Below are 17,539 nucleotides of genomic sequence, written 5' to 3' on the forward strand. Positions count from 1 at the left end.
GTCCTATTGTGTTTAGGTAGGGATATTACTTAGAAAATTTAGCACACCATTCATTTGATACCATTCTTTAAGGTATCCAAACTGAACCACCATACATTAATCTACAATTTTGCACTGAGTACAAATTCTCCGCAGTAACGTTGGCCATTGCCATAGGCAACCCTCCCAGGTGGTTTCTTGTCCCCCATACAAAGCTGCTGTCACCCGCTAAGTCACACTAGAAACCTTAGAACAAACTTAACACGGCCACAGTAACCTCCCTGATGACCCCAAATAGGCAACTGTTTACTTTAAGTGATTTCATTTGCCTTTCTTGGGCGATCTGATATGCAGTTGATTCTAAGGCCAGATCAAGTTGCAGTTCTTTTCCCTCATATGATTCCATTACCAAAGGAAATAAAGATCCTCTACCCCCTTGTACTCTCATTCCCCCAGGAAAATATTTTATTAATAATACAGGGGCAGATAAAGGAGTGACACCTTAGCCCCCACCTTCGTAAGATCAGAAGTAGCTAAGGCTTCCTAAAGCACAGTGCTAGGGCTTGTTCTCTGACACCAAATGACTGCATTTCACTCCAGTTTCTCTTTATTTTCCTTACTCCCTGCAGAGGACCCTATCATTTTACCATCAATGTTTACCAGTACGTTACATGTAAGTAGTACTACTATTTTAGGAGTAAACAGATGTAGCAAATAGGCCCTTCCTAAAAGCATAAAGGGGGAAAGAACTAGACGGTCTGTAAGTGATGAAGAAGTGAGTTAAGTAGTAAGATTACCAAAAAAAAAAAAAAAGAAAAAGAAAAGAACTGGAAAATCCCCATCAGTGAGAGAAAATAGTGAGAGATAGAGGAGAATAGAACTAGGCTAAGGACTGATGATCTGTTCATTGTATTTTGAAATGACAGAAGCAATTTGCCTAGAAACTCTGTACTCAAAAGAAATTCAGGTTTGCAACGGAAGCGCTGACTGCCTAATGTTTGGATTCCACAGGCCTTTTTAAATCATTAATAATTAAATGTCGACCTAAAGAGATTGTGCATATTTCTAATCATTCTCCTAATATGTTGAAGTTTAGATAAATATAAGAGAATTTCAGATGAAAGATAGTCTTGTATAAGTCTATCAGTTCAGCTCCCTTAGACAAGTGTTTACATCAAAAAACAAAAAGAAAAGAGGGGTGCCTTGGTGGCCCAGTCAGTTAAGCTTTTGACTCTTGATTTCAGCTCAGGTCATGATCTCAGCGTCCTGGAATGGAGCCCTACCTTGGGCTCCCTGCTGGGCTTGGAGCCTGCTTAAGATTCTCTCTCTCTCCCCTCTCCCTCTGCCCCTCCCCGCTCTCTAAAAAAACTAATTAAAAAAAAAAAGGAAACTGAATAGAGGTGGAAAATTCTAAAAAATTTGTCTAGAGTCCTCGAATTTTGAAAGAAATCGTATAGTCATAAATACCACGGAGAGGTGGGTTGACCAGTTCTTCTCCATCTCCACTGAGAGAGTATGAGGAAAAAAAACAAGCGGATGCCATAAGGAAATGATTTAAATTAAATAGACGGGAGATTTATCTTGCAGCAAGGGCTGTGAAAAACCAGAATAAGATAATTAGGCAGGACTTCATTGCCTCTCTGGTGATCTCCAAAATTGAGTTTAACCTTTCTTGGTTTGCATTAGTCTTGGGACAGTTAAGGCATGACAGGCGATAATCTGTCTAACTTCTTGGGCTTTTTCAGTAAGAGGACTTAAAATTATTTTATAGACCAGGGGCCTAGTTAGTGGGAATATTTGTTTTTCCCTCTTTTGTACTTATATGTTATATGGCCTAAGCTAGGGGACTAAGCCTCTTCATTCTTTTAGGTTGTGTAATTGGCCTTCAATGACTCACCTGGACAGGTTCTGAGGCAGTATTCTTCAAATGGTGTTCAAGGCAGTTTCTGTAGCTTAGGGGTAAATTTTTACTGAAACTTTTTTCCTTTCACCATAACTGCTCTCTGCCATCCTCATCTCTCCTGGTGTCTGTGTCTGGGAGATCAGTGAATGAACAGTGCCCTCTGAAATGTTTAGCAGGACTTTCCAGTTTTATTTTATTAGATTCTAATTTTTAAAAACTGAAAATGATTACCATCAAGATAATGACATTGATTTTTTTCAGTGAGACAGAGCCTGAATATTCTGTCTACAACATGTGCAAATTATAATAACTGTTGTAATGGCTGTTAAATGTAAAGTTCCTGGTTAACCAACTCCCCTAGGCAAAACCCATTATTTTATAGAAGAATAAAAATCATCCTTCTGGTTGCTGCAAATGCTTGCAAACCTCATTTACTATTCCTTCATCAAATTTTCTCACATCCCTCACTAACTTCTCTCTATGCTAACCTCAGATTTTCTTTTTTTTTTGGTCTCAAGTAGAAAATAGAACTTAAAAACAAATCAACAATCAACACCACCGATTTGTCTGGAAAGAATATCCTGATTATAAAAGAAAACTTAAAAAAAGAGGCCATCAACCAAAATATGTGATATAAATTAATATCACTTTAATATTTCTATACTGTGTATCAATGCTTTCCATTGTAACAAGGAGTTTATTAAAAACACTGATCCCAGGGCACCCCCATCTGGAGATCTTCATTCCATTGGCCTGGGAGGGAGGCCCTTCCTCTCCAGCTTTGGGAATTGCAACACTTCCTTAAGTCGGGCATATGTTGTAGAATTTAAGATCCTAAAATCAGTAATTAGCAATAAGACAGAGAAAATAAATTAAGATAAAATATTTTAAAAATTGTTCTTAAATTTTTCCTGTCCTTTACTATACTGTCCTTGTTGACCTTCCTTGTATTTTTGAAGTCCTAAATTAGATGCCTATAAAGTGGGAGAGACCTTCTTTTACTATGGGCTTAGCCAGCGAACCAATCACCAAATCAATTGACCTGTTTTCCTTCTCTTCCTGTTTGCATTCCAGGTAAGTTCACGTGATTAAGTACAATTTGAACTCTGGCTGGGAAGTAAGGTGATGACAAGACATGAGGAGAAATAAGTCACCTCAACACAGAGCCTGTTATAGAACATAGAAGGGCAGATGTTTGCTTCCTTGTTTCACTAAAAGAAAGCATTAACTTCTAATTCCTTCGATCTAAATGCAGATTCAGCAAACAGCCTTTGATCATCATGTTAATTCATGCAGTGTAAAAGTTCATATTTTGTTGATTTTCTGATAAAGGATTTCCAGTTTTCTGCATTTCAGGAGATTCTAGACTTGTACTGACTATTAATTATGGGTACTTACATATGAGGTAGAATGGCTCCTAAAACAATGGGAAGATGCAAGAAAGGAGAGAGACCTGAGACTGACAGGATAACATTTGTCCAATAGTAAACAGAGTTGGAGAACTCTCTCAGCTACAAAGATTGGCTATGGATGCAGTCTGATAACACTTCGCAGTGGGACATGGGCAAGAATTACAGATGAGATGGAGCAATAAGCAACCAAGATCCCATTATTATAGGCAGCAAGACCATGATCACTGGTATGGGGTTCAGGAGTGGGTTTCTAATTCCAGTGCTGGCAAGACGATAGTTGGGTCACTGCCATCATAGGACTCCGGATTCTGGGTATGCCTGGGAGACAGAGGGCCCAACGATCAACATAAAGATCTCTGAATACCAAATTTGAACAGAATAGAGGAAATATGGGTTGGGAGATTTATTTTGTTTCAGAGAATGAGAATGAAGGGTCAGATATTCTCTTAATGGAAAAGTCACTGAGCCAAACTGGGAAAGACAGAGGCTGTGGAATGAGTCAAGTGCTGAAAAGACAAGATGCCAAGTGTATCAAAGCAGTCTATAGAACAATATGCCAATGGTATTTCTATCCCTGTTGGGAACAGAAGTATTTTTAAATGTTAAGAAAGAATATTAAATTCAGTTTGAAATTTTAAGAAGAGGGAATAACTCAGAGCAGACTGAACTAAAATTTAAAAAAAAAATTATCTACACTTCATCATTTAGAGCTAACATGGCAAGTTAAATTTCCACTGATGAATTTATATATACTCCTAACAATCTCTTCTTAACCATAACTATATACACCCCTACCCAAAATAGCCTGCAAGTTTATATAAGATAAAGTCCAGACTCCTCAATCGGCATTCAGATAACTAGGTTATGATTCCAACCTCTTTTCTTCTTTCATCCTTCCATGGGCCCTCTGCTCTGGCTACCCAAGTCCATTCTCCAACTCCTGAACAAATTTCACAAGTTCACAGCTTTGCTTCGACTCTTCCATTAACCAGAAATAGTCTGTTTTCTCCCTGTTCAAGCATATTTTATGCAACTCAAGTAACAATTGCCTTCCATGATTACCTATCAACGAAGACTGATTTTTCTTCTGTGTACCCTGATTTGTTCACTTAATTGTGTCTTGGAATTAATTTGTCTCTCTCTTTTTCTTAGTCCGAGGCTTTGACCAAGCCAACCAGAAACCGAGCTCCATTTATGAAGAGATTATTTTTTGTTCATTGTTATAATCCCCAGTGTCTAGTACAGAATTTTGCACATGGCAAGGACTCAACAGACATTTTAAATTCAATAACCATCTGTCTAGCATAAATGAAAAATTTGTATTCTGATTTTATTTAGTGTTTAAGGAAAGGCACAGATCTCTATTTGGAATTCAAGAGAAATACCTTATTCTCTAATGATTTACCTCCTTGTTTCCTAATGAAATACCTCCTGTGGATTAATCTTTGATCGATGTTTTCAGTATAACATGTTAATTGTAATTTTTTAAAATATGTTTAAATAATATTGCACTTATTCAAAGAAAAAGTCCCCCATTTCAAAGGTGCAGTCCATTCTAATTTTTGAAAGTATACCAAGTAAACTACGTAAACTCCAAATCAAGCTACTGAGAGTCAAAGATTAAAGTAATCCTTTGCCTCTTTTTCCATATGAAAGTTTCATTTTTTCCACTTTATTTCCAGTCTAGCCTAGATTAGAAAGGGAACATTTCTCTCTTCCATGCTTGATGTCCACTTTAGATCTTTTGGCTTCATTATCTTTGATCCATTTGGCTAAAGCTCTCTGGAGGCTAGAAGGTCAGCCTCTTGGGAGATAGAAAAAAGCATTTTAAGTTTAACCAAAGCTATACCTCTAGTCAACAGAGGCCCCAGATTAATGAGCTCTGAAGGGATCCAGGTCTAGTCCCCACTGGACTATGCTGTGGGGCCTGGAGAAGACAGGGACACCAATTGAATGATAGAGTATCTTGGTGACAGTGGAATTTATTCACCCCAAGGATAAAAAAAAAATCACCATTAAAAGCAAATAACATCTAATTAGAATCTTCTCTTCATTCAGGTTTCTCCTGAAGATGAATTTTCTTTCATTTCATAATAGATTATAGGTCCATCATCTGAATTCAAATTGCAATTCCTTTCTGAGATTCAGAGGAGATAGATAATTCAGATTCCTTATTCGCTGGAGTCTACACAAAAGAGTGATTTACAGAGTATACACGCAGAGCACTTTAAAAATGGTCACAAAATCGTTTCATTTATATTTTTAAAATATATTCTCTCCAGAGAATTCCACTCATTGTCGAGGCAACAGCTGTTTCAGAAAGGTCTTTCTTACTCATATCTTCCAGCTGGGTTGAACAAAATCTTGGAAAGAAAGTTACTCTTCTCAGGTTGGTAGACTTTGCCAAAACGGCTAAGTGAAAGAAAGGTAAGAAAAAGCATTCCGCTTATTTATCCTAGAGTCAAAACTGGAAGAAAGTAAACAATTGCTTAAAAATTTTAAGAACTAAGTCCATCAGCTATAAGAAGCTGTATATGTCACTAAATAGTTCACTGTCAAAATAACTTGCATATTGACCTAGTAGAAGCTAATATGCAATGCAATTCTTTCAAAGCAAGTCACCTCTTTGAAAGTACTAAATTACTTAGAGATTAATATTACATGTTCACAATGTGTTAGGCAATTTATATATTTACATTTAATCTTTATGGTAAACCTGAGAGATAAGTATGAATATCCCCACTTTAAGGAGGAAAGGCGTGAGCCTCAGGGAAGTGAACGTCTCACTGCTTAATATGTATATGGAAACTGGGTTCACACTTACGTTGCCCTTCTCCAAAGTCTGTGTTCCTTCCACTAAACTACATTGTCTTTCCAGGAAAAATAGTCTTCAGAATTATTAACTTATTCCATATTGCCTTCATCATGAGAATGCAGAATTACGTTAGAGCAAATCTTCTCAGACCCAACCGTTACATGGAAAAAACCTAATACAAAGAGTAACTCTGTAAACAGAAAACTATAAATAAAGCTCCCATAAATCTTTCCTGGGGGGCAATTTTTAAAAATTTGTCATCATACTTAAACACATAATTTTTTTTTAATGTTATGTTAATCGCCATACATTACATCATTAGTTTTTGATGTAGTGTTCCATGGTTCATTGTTTGCGTTTAACACCCAGTGCTCCGTTCAATATGTGCCCTCTTTAATACCCATCACCAGGCTAACCCATCCACTGGGGAGGGTATGTGCTATGGTAAACACCATAATCTTGATGTTAATTTCGAACCAATGTTTTAGCATCTTGTTTGATTAAAAAGAGCAGATGAAAAGGCAAATCCAATTAATTACTTGTTCCTTAAAATTCTTTCTACAGCTGGCTTCTGAGACAGCACACTCTTTCTTCCTTACTGGCCATTCCTTCTCCATGCCCTCACTAACTCCTCCTTATCTCCTTGATATTTTAATAAGCCTAGTCCTCTCACTTATGTATTTATCCTTAGTCCCTTGGCAATCTCCTGAGTCTGACTAGTCCCAAATAATCACGTTCATTCATGAGCTTGTCCCCCAATCTTGATACTCATAATCCAACTGCTTTCTCAAAGTCTCCATTTATATGTAGGCATCTCAAGCATAAGTTGTCAAAAGACAGATTTCTGATTCTCCACTATCAAGATGTTCCTCCATCAATTTTTTTCTAAGTAAAGGACAATGCCATCCTTCTAGTTTCCTAGGCCAAACATCTTACAAGCATCCTTGATTGCTTTTTTCTCTGGCATTCAGTCTTTGAATAAATCCTCTCATCTTTACCATCCAAAATATGACCAGAATTTGATGGCTTTTTCTGACCTAACCCTTCATTTATGACATGGATTTTTTTTTCAATAGCCTCCTAACTGGTCTCCCTGCCTCTTCTACTCTTGCCCCTGTCAGTGAATTCTTACAAGTAGTCAAAATAGATCTTCCAAAATAAAAATTTTTATTTTTATTCATACCTCTGCTCTAACCCCATTCAGTGACTCTTTATGCCGCTCATCCAATGCCCTAAAAATGGTCCACAGGCCCTTCTAAATTCTGCTTCCCTCTGACCTCTTCTACATTCTCCCCATCTTTAGCTATTCCTTGACCATGCCAAGCACAGGCCCACCTTAGTCCCTTCAATTTGCTGTTGCCTCAGATTTCTACATAACTCGCACCTTCTGGTTCTCTGCTGAAATATCCCCTCATCCCTAAAGACTTCCCAGACCACTGTATATAAAACCACAATCCTCCTTCACCTCAGCAATTCCTATCCTCCTATCCAGCTTCAATTTACCCCTTACAGCTTTCATACCTGATATGTCACACATTTATTTGTACATTGAATGGGTCTCCCAACTATAAGCTAACTGAACTTCTAATTTCAATACTCTTTCCCCAGCTCTTAGAACAGTGCCTGCCACGAGCAAGGTGCTCAGTAAATATTAATAGAATAAATAAATGAAGGGTAACCAATGAGATAAATAGGCAATCAGAATGTCCTGAAGTCTTCATTGAGAGTGGCAAATATCCTCACATGGCCAGAAAATGTGAATAATTTGGAATATTTCAGACACAAAAGGAGTATTGTAGCAAAAGAACAGTCAAAAAACTGATGTAGGGTAATTTATATGGTTTCATTTTAGAATGATAGCTTCAATTCTAGGATCTCAGAAAGAATCCTAAGCAAAATACAGTCAAGTCAATACACACAATACAATCTTAACACAGATTTGAACTGTGTGGGTCCACTTTTATACAGATTTTTCTCAATGAATACAGAACAGTACTATACATATATTTTCTCTTTCTTGTGATTTTCTTAATAACATTTTCTTTTCTCTAGCTTACTTCGTTGTAAGAATGCAGTGTATAATACATATAACATACAAATGGACTGTTTATATTATTGGTAAGGCTTCAGGTCAACAACAGGCTATTAGTAGTTAAATTTGGGGGGAGTCAAAAGCTATAGGTGGATTTCTGACTGTGTGGTGGGTTAGAAAACCCTAACCCCAGAATTGTTCAAAGGTCAACAGTAACTTAGCTCAACTACTAATAACCATTGTGCAAAATTAGCACTGTGATGAAACTTTCAGTTCACTGGAAGTTATAATTTAATAGAAACCACTTTTCGTTTCACAGGTCTTTAAGAGATTTAACTGATGCTCATTTCAACAGACCCTTAACAGATCACACCCAGATAAACTGAAATAATTTCTTGGTAAAAGGTCACTAAAAGCCTTTACAGATGACTTTTAAAATTTTTAACAAGGTCTGGCTACCAAATCAAATTTTGTCTTTAACAAGGTTTAAGACTCTGGATGGGGTGTCATGCAGCTCCTTGGAGCCATGTTTACTGCTTGTAAAGCAAGCATAGATAGCAAATCTTTTATCACATGGTTGTGATGAAGATCAAATAAGATATATTTATTAAAACAGTGTAGGGTCATGGAGTAAATAATCAAGATTCTGGATTTTAGCCCTTGGTCCCATTTACTTGTGTGTGGCCTTAGAGAAGACACTTGATCAATGAGTTTCAGCTCCTTTACCTGTAAAATCAAGTGGCATGGCTATTTGATTTCTCAAGTCTTCAAAGTCTAAGAAGATATGCTACAAAAGCTTTGAAAAGTGTAAAGAGGCACCTGGGGAGCTCAGTGGGTAGAGCGTGCAACTCTTAATCTTGAGATTGTGAGTTTGAGCCCCACATTGGGTGTAGGGATTACTTAAAAACAATAAAATCTTGGAAAAAAGACAACTGTAAAGTAAACCTGTGAGTATGGGGTACGAATACCAATAGCTGCTGCAAAAATGATACTGGTATCATCTATATCTATTCAAGGACAGCTTCCGCCATGTTCAACCAACCCCGCCCCACAACCTCTACTCCAAAGTTATCTGTAACAATCAAGGGTGTGCAGGTCACTTATACACCCACCAGCCCAAGAACAATAGTTACTGTGAATATTAAGATGGCGAAGCCATCTTTATGGTTATCAAGTATTCTGTATGTGTACAGCGCAGCGTTGTCAGAAGTGTAGCACCTTTTATATTCTTCATGCCACTAGATTTTTATTCAGCAAATTATGTCAGTGATAGACAACAACAACAGCTTCTTAAAAACTTCATAAGTAAACAGTAGTTTTAGATACAGGAGATCAAAGCCTTTTATTTCACTGTGAATAAATCAGCTTTTGACTCAGTTTCCTTATTTTAAAAAAACAAGATAATTTGCCATACCTCAGAAAGGTCATAAGGAAACAAATACTTCAAAGTTACCTTTGTGTTTTGAAGAACAATAGTGTAAGTGATCTTTTATCTCAGATGCCATCAGCTATATATCTCTTCGAAATATCGCCAATAAAGTGATAATTGAAGCTCATTACTCTTCTAGGTTATTGCATGGTCCTGTAGGGCACTCTAATAATAAAAATAATAACTTAAAATCAGCAGGGTTGGCACCACAAGCATCTTATCCTTCTCCAGTTGTTAAAAATGTGGCTCTCTTATGCAAAACAAAGGACTTTTCAACCTCCAACTTTTCATCTTAAAAACTAGGTTTTCTTGGGGCGCCTGGGTGGCTCGGTCTGTTCAACGTCTGCCTTCAGCTCAGGTCATGATCTCGGGGTCCTGGGATCAAGACCCAAGTCATGGCGGGCTCTTTGCTCAGCAGGGAGTGGGCTTCACCCTCTGCCTCTGCCTCTGCCTCTGCCCCTCCTCCTCCCCCACCCCCACTGGTGCTCCCTCTCTCTCTCACAAATAAATAAATAAAATCTTTAAAAAAAAAACAACAACAACTAGGTTTTCTTGAGTTTAGCCCATCTTGAACCATAGAATAATAAGCACTCAGGGGCTAATCTTTATGGTTTGCCTAATATCTTGTTAAAATGATCAGCAAGGATACTACTTTTTGAAAGTACAATGCATTTGACATTATACAGTAAGGCCTAGATATGAATGTCTACTAAGATTGGCAGTAATTAGTCCGCTTTCTGGCATCACCTGCCAAGAGGTTTTACAAAGCAAGGTGGGGCGAGTAACAGATACCTCCCTTCTTACCTCACCTCCATTTTCTGAAAGTTCTTTTATGACTATTAAATAAGAGCAAATAATTAGTTCTTCAATATGCCTATAGCCTGTAATAAGCCAAAAAAAATCTAAGCACGTTCTCTAACAATGGCCCCTGAAATAGAATAACATTATTCTATGAGAATTCAGTGTTTTAAATCATTTGAGTGATAATAGTTCTTTCTCTCTTTTGTAGCTACAAATTAAAAAGGAACCTCATTTTTGTTTTGGGACAAATCTCAGATTGAGACAATAACATCACAAACCTTTTAGAAACACTCAGAATGGAATCATATGGAAGATATCTTTGTTTGTTTCCTGTTCAATAACTTAAATCTTCTATTAACTGTCATATGTATTAAGTGGCACTGTGGTTTGCTTGCCTTCCCAACAAGGCAGTCCTTCCTTCCCTCATCTTCTCCACTCCCAGCCCGCCCCCCCCACAACTTCTACAACTTTCCCCCTGTGCTAATCTGCACAACTCACCTGGTCCCCTGTAATTGACTGTCGCTATGTGTGTGGTATTTGCAAGGACAGGGAAAAAATAATGAGAGGAATGTGTGTGTCAGCTTCCTTTGCCTGATACACAGTCACTGGGGCTGGGTTATTGCCCTCTCCTTGAAGTGAGTGAAAATACATAAGTAATAATCCTGATCCTGCATAGCACTTTGAATATCATCCAAAGAACCCAAAGTGCTTTATAAATATGATGCCCTTGACACTGAGTGCCACTCATTATTCTCTTTCTGGAGAGGCAAAGCAATCCCCAACCCAGAACTCTGCCTTTGAGGACATTCGGTGCTAGACCCTTTGACATGCACATCTGGGAATGTGAACTGAGCGATCGCTACCACTCAGGCTCTAGTAGTATCCTGAACTCAAAAAGTCTGCGTGATAAAGCGGGCGAGCACAGACATCAGCACCACCACCCTCCCCAGGCATTTCCCCTGATTAGCCTGAAATCCAGCCCATATTCTTAATGTGACTATTTTGGTCTCTGGGTTCATACTAGGTTCACAGATGAAAATAAGCAAAATCAAGATCCAAAATTCCACTTGGAGCCAGGAAGAAGTTGAATTTCCACTTTAGAATAGTGTTTTGTTTTTGTGATTACCAATATGGGTTACCTGAGAATTTAATTGACATTAAAGTCTCTTAAGTGAATATTGCATACGAGTCTTAAAATTAAGATCAACTTCTACTTGGGGCACCTGGGTGGCTCAGATTGTTAAGCGTCTGCCTTCAGCTCAGGTCATGATCCCCGGGTCCTGGGATCGAGCCCCACATCGGGCTCCTGGCTCAGCCGGGAGTCTGCTTCTCCCTCTCCCTCTGCCTCTCCCACTGCTCATGCTCTCTCTATCTCTGTATCTCTGTCTCAAATGAATAAATAAAATCTTTAAAAAAAAAAAGATCAACTACTAATATGTTGTTTTTAATTTTGTGACTTTGGGGGGAAAATCTCTCAGAGTAATAATAAAAGTTTATGGCATTATTTTGCCAGCCAATAAGTGGAGGAGGATCACCTTTGCAATTCCCAAACTGTTGTTTGTGACAAGCTTTTTCCTGGCTAGTCATATGTTCATCAGGTAAATTGGAGACAAATCTTATATACTGGATATTTGCATTTATGTCCAAAAGGCAGATTCAGAGACCATATCTTGAGCTAATCATCCTTGATATGATTTGACACCCCAGGGATATTTGAAAATCATGGAGCTAGAATACATGTTTCAAAAGCAAAGAAGTACAATAAGCAGTTATGAATTAACGATAGCCAATATTTTGACTAATTAGAGAAATTTTAATTTTTCTTTCCTCACTTACTTGAAGTGAACCATTCATCTGGATGGAAAGAAAAAATAAAAAAATTCCTGAAAAAGTAGGGGCACCTGGGTGGCTCAGTTGGTTGAGCGACTGCCTTCGGCTCAGGTCATGATCCTGGAGTCCCAGGATCGAGTCCCGCATCGGGCTCCCTGCTTGGCGGGGAGTCTGCTTCTCCCTCTGACCCTCCTCCCTCTCATGCTCTCTGTCTCTCATTGTCTCTCTCGCAAATAAATAAATAAAATCTTAAAAAAAAAAATTAAAAAAAAAAAAAAATTCCTGAAAAAGTAAAGTACAGTGATTGACACCACAGCTACTTTGGTGTGGCAAAGACGCGGAGGGCAGGGAAATAAAAGAAGTTGTTCCTTTAATGCAACAGAGATTTATAAAGTCTCCCTGCCTTATTCCACAGTAACTGGAATTCTTGAAAATGAATGTGGTCATTAACCATCTGGTTTACTATGAAGTTAACTAAAAAAAACCTGTTCCTGAAACGCCAAAACTGGCTTAAACTCCTAACACTGGTTTATTGCTCCCCGGGCACTAACATGCCTGCCCTCGGGGGAGGGCGGTGCTGTACTGAGCGCAACACAGCAACACCTGGAATATATTCTCCAGAGTGAAAACAGCAGGGAACTGACCAGAAATAACCTCTCGCATATTATTGCTTCAATTAGACGAAAACAACTTTCCCTTTGAAAACTTAATAATAAACACTGCAGGTCATTCACTTGTTTTGAGCCCCTTTGGGAGAGAGGAGCAGACGTATCCCCTTAGCCAGCCCCCTTGCTGCATTAGAGACAAGAGGCACAAATCAGGACAGATACTGATTTTAACTGGAACCAACAGCACCTACATGCCATATTAGTTTTCACATCTTGCAAAAAAACCCATTTTTTTTAAAGGTTGGTTTTGGTTCTGTCAGGTTGATTAGACAGTGATAGAATTAACGCATTCATAGATTGAACAATACCTGAGCAAACTTAGGTACCTCTAAGAGCCATATCGTGTACAAAAAGTATAGGAGAAAACATCTTTAATACATTAGATTCTTGCTTATAACCCAGTGAATTGGGCATTTTTCTTAGTCACTTTCACTGGAGTTTCAAAAGATGCCACAGATAGAGAAAAAGCAGTGAAAAGAAACGTTTTAAACCTAGACTGTGTTATTTTTCTCCCCTCGATTAGAATTGCCCAATGAAATTGTTTCCACATAAAACAAAATTGACCTTCCAATAGGACTTCTTTACCCTCACTAGTTCCTCATCATCCTCTAATCATGAAGATAATGCCACTGTCTTTAAGAAAACACATATTTTTCCCCCAGTTCTATCTTTCCCCATGATAAATTAATTCCACACATGCTGAGAAGTGCAGTATGTTCTATACTTACTCTATTAACTGATATGCAAAATTTAGTTGGTTACTGGCCCCACCCCAAAGTAGTTCTCAGACTCTCCTGGGCTCCAAATTTAGAAATTCCATGTGAGCAGGTCTAGGCTGGGGCCCAGGAGTCTGCATTTATAACCAGTTCTCCAGATAATTCTGATCCAGATGGTCCATGTTTTGGAGAACACTGACCTGCCAGCTTTCAACCTACGCTACGTAAAAATGAAAAAGACAAAAGAACTAAAAGGGAGCAATTCACTGATTCCCAAAGTGGCAAAACAAACCAGCTGGTAAAATTGTAATCATAGATGTCGTGAGATAATATTTGTCTGTGATTTAGCTTCATTTGTTCAGCTGTCCAACTAATATTTATTGAGAACTATTGTTTGAGTAGTATTGTCCTGGGTATTGAGGGAGAAAATTTTGAACAAGACAGAAAAGATTTTCTTTTTTTAGAGAGAGAGAGCATGCAAGTTGGGAGCAGATGCAGAGGGAGAGGAAGAGAGAGAATCTTAAGCAGGTTCCACGCCCAGCAGAAAGCCCAACGCAGGGCTCGACCTCACGACCCTGAGATCATGACCCGAGCTGAAATCAAAAGTTGGATGCTCAGTCGACTGAGCCACCCAGGTGCCCCACGACAGAGAAGACAGAGAAGATTTGTTTATTGTAATTCCAGGTTACTGAGATGGGTCTGTGCTTTATGTGTGGGTGTGTTCTTATTTACAAGGTTTATCTGAAAGAAGAGGAAAACAATACCATAAGAATAAAGAGAGTTATTTGGCAGGAAATAAGCTAAAACTATTAGCTCTTTTCCTTTTATCTACCATAAAAAAAATCCCTGTTTTCAATTTTTGCTCAAATATATTTTTTCATCATATCTACAGGTAAATGGTTGCTTTAATAGAAAGTGATACATGCATACTGTATCATTAAAACGATGCTTTTGTGTTTAATGATAGAAGGATGCGAAGTTATAAATTTAAAAACAGCTCTCGAAATATTATCTATGTATATACTATAATACTTTTCATGATAATAAATAACTATACACAGAAAAAAGTTTCTATCTAGTGAGATTACAGATTTTCTACTCTCTGTGCTTGTCCATATTTTCTAAATTTGCAATAATTACATATTACTTTTTTTTACATATTACTTTAATAAGAGGTAAAAAGGTATTTTCAAGTTGACTATTACATAACAACTAGCAACTTGGTGAAATAGGCATGGTGCCAGAAAATAAGACCAGATGAAGAACATTCTAGAAGGGCAACTTCTTGGGCTCTTTTTATCTTCCTCTTTTCTTCAGCACTCCCAGCCTTTCTGGAGGGAGTTTCAGGACAGGACTGTAATTTAGAGATAAGACCTGAAGTTAAAAGATAAGCTGAGGCTGAGGCAAATCTTAGATACAGATCTGGCCAGGATTAGTCCATCTCCACCAAAGCTTCAAGGAAGCATACGAAATCATATCTGACAACCTCAGGCAAAGTTGATGATAACTCACTGTCCCTGGGTTTGGAAATATCAATACTTAGAAATGGAAGGTACCCACCACTACCTACTACTATATTTGGAAATTGGGAAAATTAGTAGTAATTTATAAATGTGTGGAAATTTTTGAAGAAAGTTAAAGAACAGTCCTAATAAATTGTAATTATATTTGGTTTATTTTGTTGCCTTTTTAACATTTGAGGTGACTAACCAACAAGACAGTACTGTAGAATTAAGAAAATGTGAATAAAACAACAACAACTAAAAGAAAGAGTGAGGTAAAAAAACAAAGAGAATGATACTAAACCCAAGGGTCTTAATATTACTTGGCTTGCATAAAGACGAAGGAAAAAGAAATGATGATGACAACAACAAAAACACAATAAACACAATTTACTTGAGCATCTGCTAAGTGCCCGACACTGCTGGGTAGTTCATGCAAATCATCTCCAATCTCGATGAATCCTAAAAGGCAGATAATAATGACCACATATGCATGTGAGGGAATACAATTCAGAAAGATTAAATCAATTGCCCAAGGCCATTTCACATCTTGCAAGTGGTGGAACCACTCCATGTTATACCATGTTGCGACTAAAATATTTAGAACATTATTACATTCTTTTACTCGGTCAGTCATTGAACAAACCAGTGGTAAACAAACAGACAAAACTCCTTGACTTCACAGCCTTTCTAATTGGAAGAGACAGTGAAAGAATACAGATAAGTAAATTATGTAGTATGTTGGATGGTGGTCAATGCTACAAAGGAGAATAAAGCAGGGGAAAGACTGGGCAATGGTGATGGGGGGAGGGGCACCTCCAGGGGTCCTTAGTCTTCCTAAAATTTAGGTCCTTTTTGAAACATTTTCTGAGTGGTAGAGACACTAGGGTACCTTGATTATTTTCAGAATAAGTTATACACAATCTTTCCCGGTGGAGGTGGGAGCTAGCAGAAGCCGATTTCATGTAGAAAAAATAAGGTACATGTGATCTGACAGTTCTCCATATTTTACTGTTAGGAGTAGGGTCTCTTCAAGAGGAATCTCTAGTCCCTTTTACGTGTGTGTGTGTGTGTGTGTGTGTACTCCTTTTTCTCTCATTTCACTGATTTTAAGTCAGTTTGGGGAGCTTGGCAAGATTTCTTTTTGCCAAAGCTACCTTGTTCTCTAGCAGGTTTTCCCAAGCTTGAGTTTAAAAGACCCCCTGGAGAGGCATTACAAGACAAACACTAATTAGCGTAACAATTTATTAAGGAAGATCTTTGATCTTTTCTCACCTACCCAGTTGCCTAGTTCTGCTTTGTCCCCACAATTATAAAATGTGTTTACATAACTAATTAACACAACAGATTGAGTTTTACTGGGTACATGATAATAAGTGGTCCAAATGGTTTGATCTCAAGATAAAGGAGGAAGTGTTCGGAATTAGCACTTCCGAAGAGATCCAAATGGGAGTAACTATCCTTGTGTTCCCATAAAACAAAAGTTCTTAATGTTCCCAAATGGGACATTCTATCACAGTAAGCTTCAGTATTTGAACTCTCACGACAGAATGGTTTATAATAAAAAAATGTAAATAGAGCAAATTCTTTACTATTTTCAGAGATGAAACAGGCTTTTTAAAATACTGTTTATGTCCCCCCTGTAAATTCTCCTATTTATAACTTAAACTAATTTTAGATAAACTATCTTGGGGAAAGAAAGTTTGCACTTGCACTTTTGCTTTGTTAAGCTAACATCTAAGAGATGAAGAGCTGATAGTTGTAAATAAACCCAACTGTGGAGATTATGACTTTTAAAATAAGTTATTTGTTAGAAAACAAAACCCTAATTATTATTCACAGTAATATTTATTTATCATTTTAAAGAATTAGACTCTTCCTGCTCCATTGGCACCTTCTACTGAATATTTTGAACTCTAAAAATATTTTTTCTTGGAGGGAAGAATTACATATTTTCAAGGGCAAGTGAATGTCTACATCAAAAGGTTCGAGTTAGGGTCAAAAGTCTAAAAAGCATTTCCTCAACCAAGAGCAGGTGAGATATACACATTTTGGCCCATCCTTGATTTCTGAATTTGAAATTCAGTTCATTCTTCTGAGAGGTTATTGTTTGTGCACACTTGGAAAAACCCAACTTTCTGTGGAGAGAGAAAGAGACTTGCGATTACAAAACAGCTTGACAACTTAAGTGCAAATGAATCAGAAACATGTGGATTAAATTTCCCTTGAAACACACATGATTTTTAAAAATTAAGAGGAAAGGGGCTTGGCAACAAGCATTTTACTTTTCACCAAACCCAAAGCATTTGAAAAATAATCCAGATTGTGGTTGGGCTCGCTCCTCCATAGTCAATTCTCAATTTCCGAATGTCGATATCAGAAGTTTCAGATCACAAATTCAATACATAGTTATATAAATACTTGAGCACACCTATTTTTACAATGTATACTT

Source organism: Neomonachus schauinslandi, chromosome 8, assembly GCF_002201575.2.
Source record: "Neomonachus schauinslandi chromosome 8, ASM220157v2, whole genome shotgun sequence".
Taxonomy (NCBI): Eukaryota; Metazoa; Chordata; class Mammalia; order Carnivora; family Phocidae; genus Neomonachus; species Neomonachus schauinslandi.